The sequence below is a fragment of the Bos javanicus genome, chromosome 29 (genome assembly GCF_032452875.1).
Source record: "Bos javanicus breed banteng chromosome 29, ARS-OSU_banteng_1.0, whole genome shotgun sequence".
Taxonomy (NCBI): Eukaryota; Metazoa; Chordata; class Mammalia; order Artiodactyla; family Bovidae; genus Bos; species Bos javanicus.
This window is the reverse complement of record NC_083896.1, coordinates 39,146,749-39,157,317: the sequence shown is the minus strand read 5'-3', so window position 1 is coordinate 39,157,317 and position 10,569 is coordinate 39,146,749. Positions and strand designations below refer to the sequence as shown.

Below are 10,569 nucleotides of genomic sequence, written 5' to 3'. Positions count from 1 at the left end.
TGCACTCCCAACTCTAGGCCAGAAACAAAAAACTGCAGAGACTGAAGGCTGAAACCAGCACATCACTGTGGAGATTTGTTCCCACTTTCTTTTCAGGAAAAAAAGAATTAGTTGCTAACATTAAAATCAGTAGATTGTACACAAATATCCAAACTTCTGATTCTCTTGAAAACATGGCCAACTGGCCTGCTTTCCAGCATGACTGAAGTGGAGGAAAGGCTGCTTCCAGTGGTAAGGCCTGTGCTGCCGAGATTCCTACATGGCCACCTAGTCTTAGTATCATATCTCCTGCCTCCTGGGGCCATGAGTTTGTGAGAATTAGATTTCTAGATCTCTTAAGATAAAGACTACTTTTGTCTTGATCAACTTTGATTTTGAAGACTTTAGCCCAGAGCCTAGTACACATGTCTTCCTTGTACAGTTGTTGGATGATATAAAATATCTTGAGGATGCAAATGACATTTCTTCAAATACTGAAACCATGCAATTGAAGTACTGCTCTACCCTAAATTTTTGATGCAGACTGGCATCATAGGGGCCCCTGATGTCTGCCATTAGACCCACTACCTAAGGCAAGGTGTATTTCCCTGGGCTGTCCCTGAAGTCTTCACTTTGCCATTTGACAACTTATCCTCCTAGGAATCTCCTCTCCAATGAACACAGCAATGAATATCTCATGAAGTGGCTAGGAAGATGACATGAAACCACACGTGTCGAGCATGGCCCCTAGTATCCATTTTCGTGATGTTCTTAGCCATTTTTTCTCCAAGTAGGCAAGATTCTCCATCTTCTTAGATGTCCATGAGCATCAGTTTGACTTTCCAACAAAGCTTAAAGGAAGAGATTATGGTTCAATTCTCTGTATTCTGAAAAGTTTCAAAGTCCACTCACCAAGGCCACTGATGAAAGTAAAGATTTTATCAAGAGCTTTTTTTCTTTTTTCCAGAATTTTTAGTGGTCTAAAGGGGAAAACTAGGGTAGCGTAGAGCATGTATAATTAGGGGCTCCTGGTCACCACTACATGCTAAGAACCCAAACTTCCCTGAGTACTTGGAGCCAGGAAAGAAGCATGAAGTGGCTTGTGCTCCTCGGGCTGGTGGCCTTCTCAGAGTGCATAGTCAAGTAAGTATGGGGACTGTATGTCACATCATATTCTTTTCTCAGACTTTTCTTTTCATCTGATTATTCTTCCACCCATCAGGTTTAGAAGGGAATGGAATATTTCCCCAAGAGTCTTAAAGTTCAGCTCTTACTTACTGATAAGTAACTTACTATAGGAACTGTGGATCCCAAGGTCTTGGTGTAGATTTGCATGGTTGCACAAATCTTGGGGTCCAATCATGTCATGACCTATTGAAAATGCAACTCCTTGCAACTGTTCAGTGCACAGTCTAGGAATATATCAATGTGACCCTGCAGAATAGCACTTTTCTACATTTTATTCAACATGTCCTCTTTTTTCCCTGTCAACTTCAGTGTGTATATGCCTATGTCTGCATCTATGTATCACTGTCATTTATCTCTCCATCTCTTTGGAAGTCACTGGGAGTATATTTCTCTTTCTGTTGTTTCTTTTAATTTTTCATTTGACTTGTCCTTCCTTCTCAAGCCTCTGGATTTCCCTTACTTGTTCCCTATATCTTGGATTCTTCTTTCAACTCTCTCTTCTCTGACAACTTGGAGAAAGATACACTGTTTTATATCTGACAAGCAGTGTGACTACAGCCAACTCAGAAACCTCTTGCATTTCAAATTGCTCCCTTGTAAAAGAGAATAAGAGTTCCCCATCTACCTCCTTCCTTGAGGTTCTATGAGAAGGATAGTGTGGGATGGCAACAACAATGTTAATGGCTGTCATTGTTGAGACTTCTTATTTATCAGGTACCTTATATACATCACTTCTCTTATCCCCAAGATATTCTATTTGGAGGGTTTGTATTGTTACATTCCACCATTTTACCGAAGGGGAGACTGAGACACCACATGGTCATATGGCTTATCCAAAAGATAAGAACCTGTATTCAAATCTATGTCTTTGCCATGGTATAGGCATAAAATTCTGATAATAATGTACCTCATAAAAATGATTAGAAAATACACAGGGCCATTACAATGACAGTTATACCTTAACACTGACAGCTAATTGTAGCATCTTCTTTGTTTTCTTTGTCAAATGCTCGGTGAAACAATACCTCTAAGGCGAGTGAAGACCATGAGAAAAACCCTCAGTGGAAAAAACATGCTGAAGGATTTCTTGAAGGAGCATCCTTACAGACGGTCCCATATTTCTTTTCGTGGCTCAAAACTAACTATTTACCCGCTGAGAAACATCATGGATGTGAGGTATTTGGGGAGGATGGCGCTCCACAGCACCCCCTTGTTCTCTAGCCAGGGTGGGGCTCATTTGGAGGTGCCAGGTGGGATGTTGAGGTTGGGGTTCCTGCAGGAGGCAGAGATACTGGAAAACAGGGACCCCAAACAGAGGAGAAGGCACTCTCATCCTCAACTGTTGGTCTTGGTGACTGGACCTGGCAATTACCAGGTGGCAGGTAAATATTTATTTCTCTGTCAAACATGTGTCATTAGTTTGATGGCGATTGCTCCTTCTGAACTACATAAGCCACTCAGCTACAGATGAAGAGTGAGCCATCACTAATCAAAAGGTAGAACCAACTGCAAAGCAATTGTGACTCCACAGGCAGAGGAATTCAGTTTCCACAGATGCAAGAATGACAGCAGTAAAAAGTTACTGAATCTGTATTCCATGTATGGCCATAATGATCACTGTGGTCACTGTTTTGAGATTAGATAAAGGGCTTATTTTGTCTTCAAGAATGCCCATGCCAGCCTGAGACATAGGCAAAGGGTAAATACATGTCAAATGAAAGTGTCACCTGTGCAGTGTTGATTGGATGTGGTCTGAGTTTAGAGGGAGTGGCTGGGGTTGATCAAGAAGGAGCACCTGGAGAAGCAGGTGCTAAGGCTGGGTTTGAAGAGATTACAGAGCTTCTCAAATGAAGGCACCAGGACCTCCTTGGGTGTCCAGCAGTCCTAGAGGCCCAGTGGTTATGCCTCTGGGCTTCCCATGCAGGAGGTACCACTTCAACGCCTGGTCATAGAGTCAATATCCTACATACAATGTAGCACAGGAAAAATATATCAAATGTAGATACATCTGTGACCAAAGTCTGTGAGGTGCACAGTGGTTAGAAAGTGATCTCAAGAGATATGTGACTCCCAGAGGGAGGCATCAGTGTGGGAGTAGAGGGTAGCCAGTTCTGCACTAACCCACTCCCTCTTTCTCCCTGTAGTTGGTCTACATGGGTAACATCACCATTGGAACACCCCCTCAGGAATTCCAGGTTGTCTTTGACACAGCCTCATCTGACTTGTGGGTGCCCCCCATCTTTTGCACCAGTCCAGCTTGTTGTGAGTACAGATACCCGCTACCCAGACCATCCTTCACTTGCCCTGCTGCCCTGTTTTCCACCCTTGGCACCTGATGACACTCATCTCTTGTGTCTGCAGCTACACACATTAGGTTCAGACTTCTTCAGTCTTCCACCTTCCGGCCTACCCATAAGACCTTCACCATCAACTATGGATCTGGAAGAATGAACGGAGTTGTTGCTTATGACACGGTTTGGGTAACAGTGTAACAAATGCTGAGTGGGCACTGGCTATGGTGTGACCACAGCTTGCAAAACAGATGCAGGACCATCTGGCAGGACCCTTCCTAGCCTAATTCCCATATATATTGGCCATGATATCCATAGGATATGTTTCTGGGGAGGCAGTGCCTGTGGTGACACAGAAGTAAACAAATTAGCTAACCCAGAGAGTAGCTTGAGGTGTGGACTTGAAGCTCCTCTGCCCATGAGCAGTTCAAGGTTCATTTTGCTGGGAGTGAGAAGAAAGGATAAAAGCACCCACTTTTATATTAACAGACTGTTCCAGGCAATTTCAGGTGGTAACTAGTTTAATCCTGCAACAACCCCACACAGCAGTTACTCTGATTAGCTCATGAGACATATGAGGAAACTGAAGTACAGACTGCAAGGGCCTTGCTGAGGGCACACATGTGGTAAAATGTGGAGTTAGGCTGGCTTTTCAGGGCTGAAGTTGCTGTGGGGTGTTTGGGGACAGGACAAAACTGATCTGGGGACCCTGGGGGCAGTCAAGGGCTTCAGGTATCCAGATTGGGAAACTGGGGGCCTGAGAAGTCAAGGGGCCTGATAAATGAGTTCTTACTCTAGAGGACCCTTGAGAGTCTAATAAACCTATGGCATGCCTCCCCCAAAATACCTGAGTAGTTCCCCTCTCTCTCTTTCTTTCTCGTACACATTCACAGAAATATACATGTATCCCCAAAAGTGAATTCCTCAGGCGGTAATTTCATAGATCCCGGAAGCAAGATTGTGTTTTCAGCTTCTGTCTTCCTGGACAGATGCAGAATCCACAGTACATTACAGAGAATGCAGTCTATTCCTGTCATTATGTCACAGTGATGCCAAAGAGAAGGCTACCTTGCCCTCATTCATTTTATCCATAAGGTGGCACCAATGGGACCTGGCCTGACTCTTGGTTGCCCCACTTGTACAGAAGCCACGAGGCCAATTTGACTCACTCAGGTGGTGTTTTTCAGAGGGTCGGATGTTTTAAAATTCATAGCCTCTCTCAAGTGGAACCCAGATTCCCCTCCCAGCTTTGTCTAACCGTCTGTGGGTCACCAAAGATAGAGCCCAGCCTCAATTCTTCTCTGAGGATCTAATGGCAAAGCATCCCAGGCCAGTCCTAGCCCCACTTCACATATCTTTAAGTGGGATCACTCTTCTCTCCCACAGGTTGGGGACCTTGTAAGTCCTGACCAGCCATTCGGTCTAAGCGTGGCGGAATATGGGTTTGAAGGCAGAACTTATGATGGCATCTTGGGCTTGAACTACCCCAACATATCCTTCTCTGGAGCCATCCCCATCTTTGACAAGCTAAAGAATCAAGGTGCCATTTCTGAGCCTGTTTTTGCCTTCTACTTGAGCAAGTAAGTCTGAGATGGACAATCACTTTCTCTAAATAAGCTGTAAGTTGCTTTCAGTTGCATGAAAATTATAGAACACTTGCTAAAGAAGTATCCTGAGAGATAATCTAACCCAGGATAACTATGGCCCCTGGGCCCTACCTGGCATCACTACTGGCTTTTATAAATAAAATTTTATTGGAACACAACCCTACTCCTGGGCTCAAGATCAGTAAATTGGTCTCCAGGGGTGAGTGAGGAGGAAGGCTAATGGAAGGCAACAGGAAACAAGTTGAAGGAAAAGGCACTAGGATTTGCTTATAAATTTGATAAGGAAGGAAGGAGAAGGATGGTGGATATCTTTCCTTCCTCATTAGCATTTCACTGGGAGCCCAGGACCAGCTACCCAATTTGTGGAGCCAGTGCGAAATGAAAGTGTGGGACACAAAAGTGTGGGACCCCTTGAAGTGTTTCAAGACAGGGAGAACAGAGTTGGGGTCCCTTCTGAGTGTGGGACCCTCTGGACAGTAGAGGTCACAGGTCAGTAGAGCCAAATCTGGGTGACCTGAAGCCACACCCTTAGAACTCCCAGGCCTTGATTTTACTGAAAAATGACAAGGTGGACAAGGGGAAAGCCAAAACACTTCAGCACCCTGTCCTCTGAGGGTGTCTGAGTACTCAGGTCACAGGAGATCCAGGGCATCTTCAGAAGACATAGTGGGTGGAGCCCAGCCAAGTGATTTAACTTCTAACCTCCTCTGTGCCACTCCTTAGTCAGTAACAGACCTCAATCTGGATCTCAATCTCTCCTAAATGCTATTTCTGCATCTGTACATGGGGACCTTATTAGGGCCTTGATGAGTGGACAAGCACAGCTCTCAGACTGTGCTGTTGTTACTGTCCTCCAAGGATCCCAGCCTGTCTTCTCTACAGAGACAAGCAGGAGGGCAGTGTGGTGATGTTTGGTGGGGTGGACCACCGCTACTATAAGGGAGAGCTCAACTGGGTACCATTGATCGAAGCAGGTGGTGGAGTGTACACATGGACCGGTAAGCCTCTCCCTCTGAGGGTCAGCCCAAGTGGTGTTCCCACTACTGTACATGGACACAGGCAGACACACACAAATACATTCTTAAACATACAGTCACACAGACATATACACCACCCACAACGACACAGACAGACACACAGACACATGGAAACACACTAGCAGACACATATAAACCTTCACAGAGACACATAAGAACATGCATAGCTAGTCAGAGACACACAGCACTCACAGAGACACATACAAACACACATACAAACAAACACACAAGCACATAAATACACAAAAAAACCATGGGTTCATAATACCCAGGCCTTCTGAGAAAGGCTCTGACCACGGTCCTAAAAGGGTCCAGAGAGGTCTGTGCAGCTGGGAGAGGGCTGCACCCACTGCCCTGTGAAACATGGAGCATGGTTAGAGGACTCTACAGTGTGGTAAATAGAGGATCAGGGAGAATTTCTCCAGCCTGAACAGAGTTATGATAAGATGACCAACTGTCCAGGGCTACTTAGGACATAGGAAGTTCTCAGTACAGATAAATGTCATTTTAAAAACAGGGACAGTGAGAAAATGGGGAAAACTGGTCTTCTTAGGGAGCAACTACCCAGCAGTGGAGAGAGGTTGGCTGTAGGCTTAAGACGTGAAAGCAACTAATAAAAAAACATTCTATGTTCTTGGGCACACAGTGGGACAGGGGCTATTACAGAGAATCAGGAAGGTGGGATCCAGGAGTGACATGAGGATAAGAGGCATAATTGATAGGATTCTGTGTGATACACTCAGACAAAAGCTGACCTGTCCTTTGGAATTTCCGTGGGCTAGTCATGTATTTCCTGGCCAGGGTCTCAGGGTCTGAGCTGGTTGTAGGAGCAGTGCTGGCAGGCACCCTCTCCCAGAGGAGCCCCTCTCTCCTACTATGAGAATCTGCTGCCCTTGCGAATCTCCATCTCCACTCTGTGTGCGACCCGTTATTTGTTCCCCATCACATACAGCTCTCTTGATGTTTCTTATTGTTTTCTAAGTCTTCATTCACTCATTGAACAGACCAGCATTGGGCATCCACTGTGTGCCAGGCACTTTAGGGAGGCAAGGAGAATAAAACTCGCCATCACATCTAAGAAGGCAGATGTACATGAAGTGACTCACCTACATAGTGAATTGTGACTTTGGTACATGCTAGACATTTGGAGGAGAAGGCAATGTCAACCCAGTCCAGTACTCTTGCCTGGAAAATCCCAGGGACGGTGGAGCCTCATGGGCTGCCCTCTATGAGTTCTCCGAGAGTCAGACACGACTGAAGTGAGTCAGCAGCAGCAACAGCAGCAGACATAAGGAAGGGTCTACAGAGAGACCAAGACAGGAGACTGATAAACACCAGGGGAAAGACTTCCCAAAAACAATACAATTAAGGTGGAATCTGGAAGATGAGAAGAAATTTGCTAGTTAAAGTGGAGTGGAGTCTTCTAGGAAGGAAGACCAACTTGTGTCATGGTACAATATATCCTGGTGCATTCAAGTACTGTATTCGAGGATGTCAAGAAAGGTGCTGTGTCGAGAGCAAAGGAAAAGAGGGCAAGAGACGAAGGGCTGTTTAGGAGACAGTCGGGAAGGGAGCAACTCTGGGGAGAATCTGAGTGACCTTGATGCCCTCTTTCTTCCATTGTCTCTCAGCATCTCCATGAAAAGAAAGTTTATTGCTTTTTCTGATGGCTGTGAGGCCCTTGTGGACACTGGGACATCACAAGTGAAGCCCCAGGAAGACTGGTCAATAATATACAGAAGCTCATCGGCGCCAGGCTACAGGCTTCTAAGGTGAAGGGTCATGCCCCAGGGTTACTTCCAGTCTCCAAACACAACAAGGAACTCCAGGGCCAACCTCTCACCCTCTCTCTCTAACTGCACTACGTTTATTGTTCTGTGGTCAATACCCTTCCCTCTATAATCTTCACCATCAACAGCGTCAACTACCCAGTGCCAGCTCGAGCCCTCATCCTCAAGGTGAGGGAACAATATTGAGGGTTGGTTCTCAAACCGGAGCTTGTAGGAACCCTTGGGCTACTGCTGGGAGGAGGGCCCCCTCTGCAGGCCATGTCACACCATTGCAGATGCTGCTGAGCCCTGTGGCTGGGCCAGTGCCTCCCACAAAACCAATCACTTGAAAGTAAAGGGCAGTGTGGGACACTGATCTTCCTGAAATAAATGTGGAGATACAACACCATATGGCATAGTGGGAGTCAGGCAGAGGGGAATACTAAGGTCCTCAGTCCTCAAAGAGCTTCAATTCAATCTGAACTCAGAGGTGCATGAACATGAAACTCAGCACTAGCAGTCCCTGAAATAGGCCATGTTACAAGGAGACTGGCTGGGGACAGTCCCAGTGTGATGTCCCAGCATAAGTTAACAGGCTCCTTTCCCTTCTCAAAGTTTTCCTGGTTTGAATGATAAATTACATGGTCAGCCTAGTTCTCGGCTGCATCTTCCCCTTGCTCTGGCCAGGTGCCTCCTTTGTGAGTTGGGGTACCCGACCCCTCTGTGGGGAGGTTGGATGCTAATGTGAATAAAGGGTGCACAGTGGCTGCTCAGCCCCAACAGAGGGTGGAGGCTTCATGTCAGCTCCCTGTGAGAGTTCAGAGCAGGTTGATGGGCTCAAAGAAGGCTTTGAGGAAGAGAGGGAATTTCAGGAATTCTAAAACCACAAACTCATTGAGCCATGTGGAGAGTTGCTTGGTTCTAGGCAAAACTGCACTGGATGCTATGCAAATGGCATCTCAAGGTGGTCTGCACTGGGACACTGGGTACTTACTAGGGGTGATGAGGGCTACGGACTGACCCGTGGGGCTGGGGAACCAGAGTACCTTACCCACCCAAGCCTGGAGTGGCCAAAGAGGGTGAGTGTGGGCCGAAGGCAGCTTCTCAGATTTCCTGAGTTAAGCCTTCAAGAACGTGCTGTGGGCACTGCTCTATTTAAGATGGATAACCAACAACGAGTTTCTTTGTAGCACAGGGAACTCCCCTCAGTTATATGACAGCCTGGATGGAAGGGGTGTCTTTGGGACCAAGATACCTGGATACATACGGTTGAGCCCCTTTACTATCCACCTGAAACTCAGACTATTGTTAATCAGCTATACTCCAATACAAAATAGAGTTTGATAATAAAGTACGGATTGTGGGGACGCAGGAGGAGAACCAGCAGTCTCTGCAGAGAAAAAAAAGAGCAGGAGTCAGAAGGAAAGAAACAGGGAGTGAGGAGAGCTATGGACACACTTGTTCTTTTCTAAATAATTATATTGAAGTGTGGCTAATCTGCTGCTGCTGCTGCTAAGTCGCTTCAGTCGTGTCCAAAGTTGCATAGTGGTCGACTCTGTGCGACCCCATAGATGGCAGCCCACCAGACTCCCCCTTCCCGGGATTCTGCAGGCAAGAACACTGGAGTGGGTTGCCATTTCCTTCTCCGATGCATGAAAGTGAAAAGTGAAAGTGAAGTCGTTCAGTCGTGTCCAACTCTCAGCGACCCCATGGACTGCAGCCTACCAGGCTCCTCCCTCCATGGGATTTTCCAGCAGGAGTACTGGAGTGGGGTGCCACTGCCTTCAGTGTTGCATTAAGTTCTGCTGCAGAGCAATGTGACTCAGTTATACACATAAAATTATATTTTTTTTTATTCTTTTTGATGTGGTTTATCACTGAATATTGAATATATTTCCTTACGCTCTACAGTAGGACTTTGTTGTTTCTCATTCCTCTGTTTCCCAAACTTCCAGTCCTCCCCTCCCCCAAACCCTTCCTCATGGCAACCTCATGTCTTGGCCCTCTTTGGTTTTAGATAAACTCTCATATCCCCTGATGCTGAGAAAATCCCTTGATGCTTACCAAAAGAGGGAAATAAAACAAAGAATTGAGCTGGGTCTGGATAGTGGGGGGAGTCACCGGTAAGGCCTCATGCTGACTGGTGTGTGTCTCTGACTCCCCCAGGATTCTAGAGGCCACTGCTATACCACCTTTAAAGAGAGCAAATTGAGTCCATCTACAGAGACCTGGATCCTGGGTGATGTCTTCCTGAGGCAGTACTTCTCAGTTTATGATCGAGGAAATGACAGGATTGGCCTGGCACAAGCAGTGTAAATGCTTGGAGTGGTTCAGGAATCTGTAAGGCTGCTCCTAACACACACTCACTCACACTTTGGCCACTCCTGCCCAGGATGCTGGTGAACTGTATTTGGTGGTCTGTACACCCTATTCTCAGTAAAGAATAAAGGGTTTCACTCTTAATGGTGCTGAAATAAATGTTGCCTCTGTTTGTGTCAGGGAGTGAAATCTGAATCAAAATTGAGAGTAGCCCTACTCCAACTGGCTTCAAGGAAAAGGGAGACTCATTGAAATGATTCTGAGAATCCAGGATACAAGAATCAGAGCAAATACAAATATCTCAGTGACTGGACCCAAGAAATCAGAAGTCATCAATTCTCTCTCACCCTGACTCTTTCCCTTCACTCTTCTTTGATGG

The 10,569-nt window shown here is 46.1% G+C and overlaps 1 pseudogene; it reads left to right on the top strand.

Annotated features, from left to right (window-relative positions):
• The first annotated feature begins 1,014 nt into the window (after positions 1–1,014).
• LOC133241269 (pregnancy-associated glycoprotein 1-like) lies at positions 1,015–10,187 on the top strand (annotated as a pseudogene).
• The last annotated feature ends 382 nt before the right edge of the window (positions 10,188–10,569 follow it).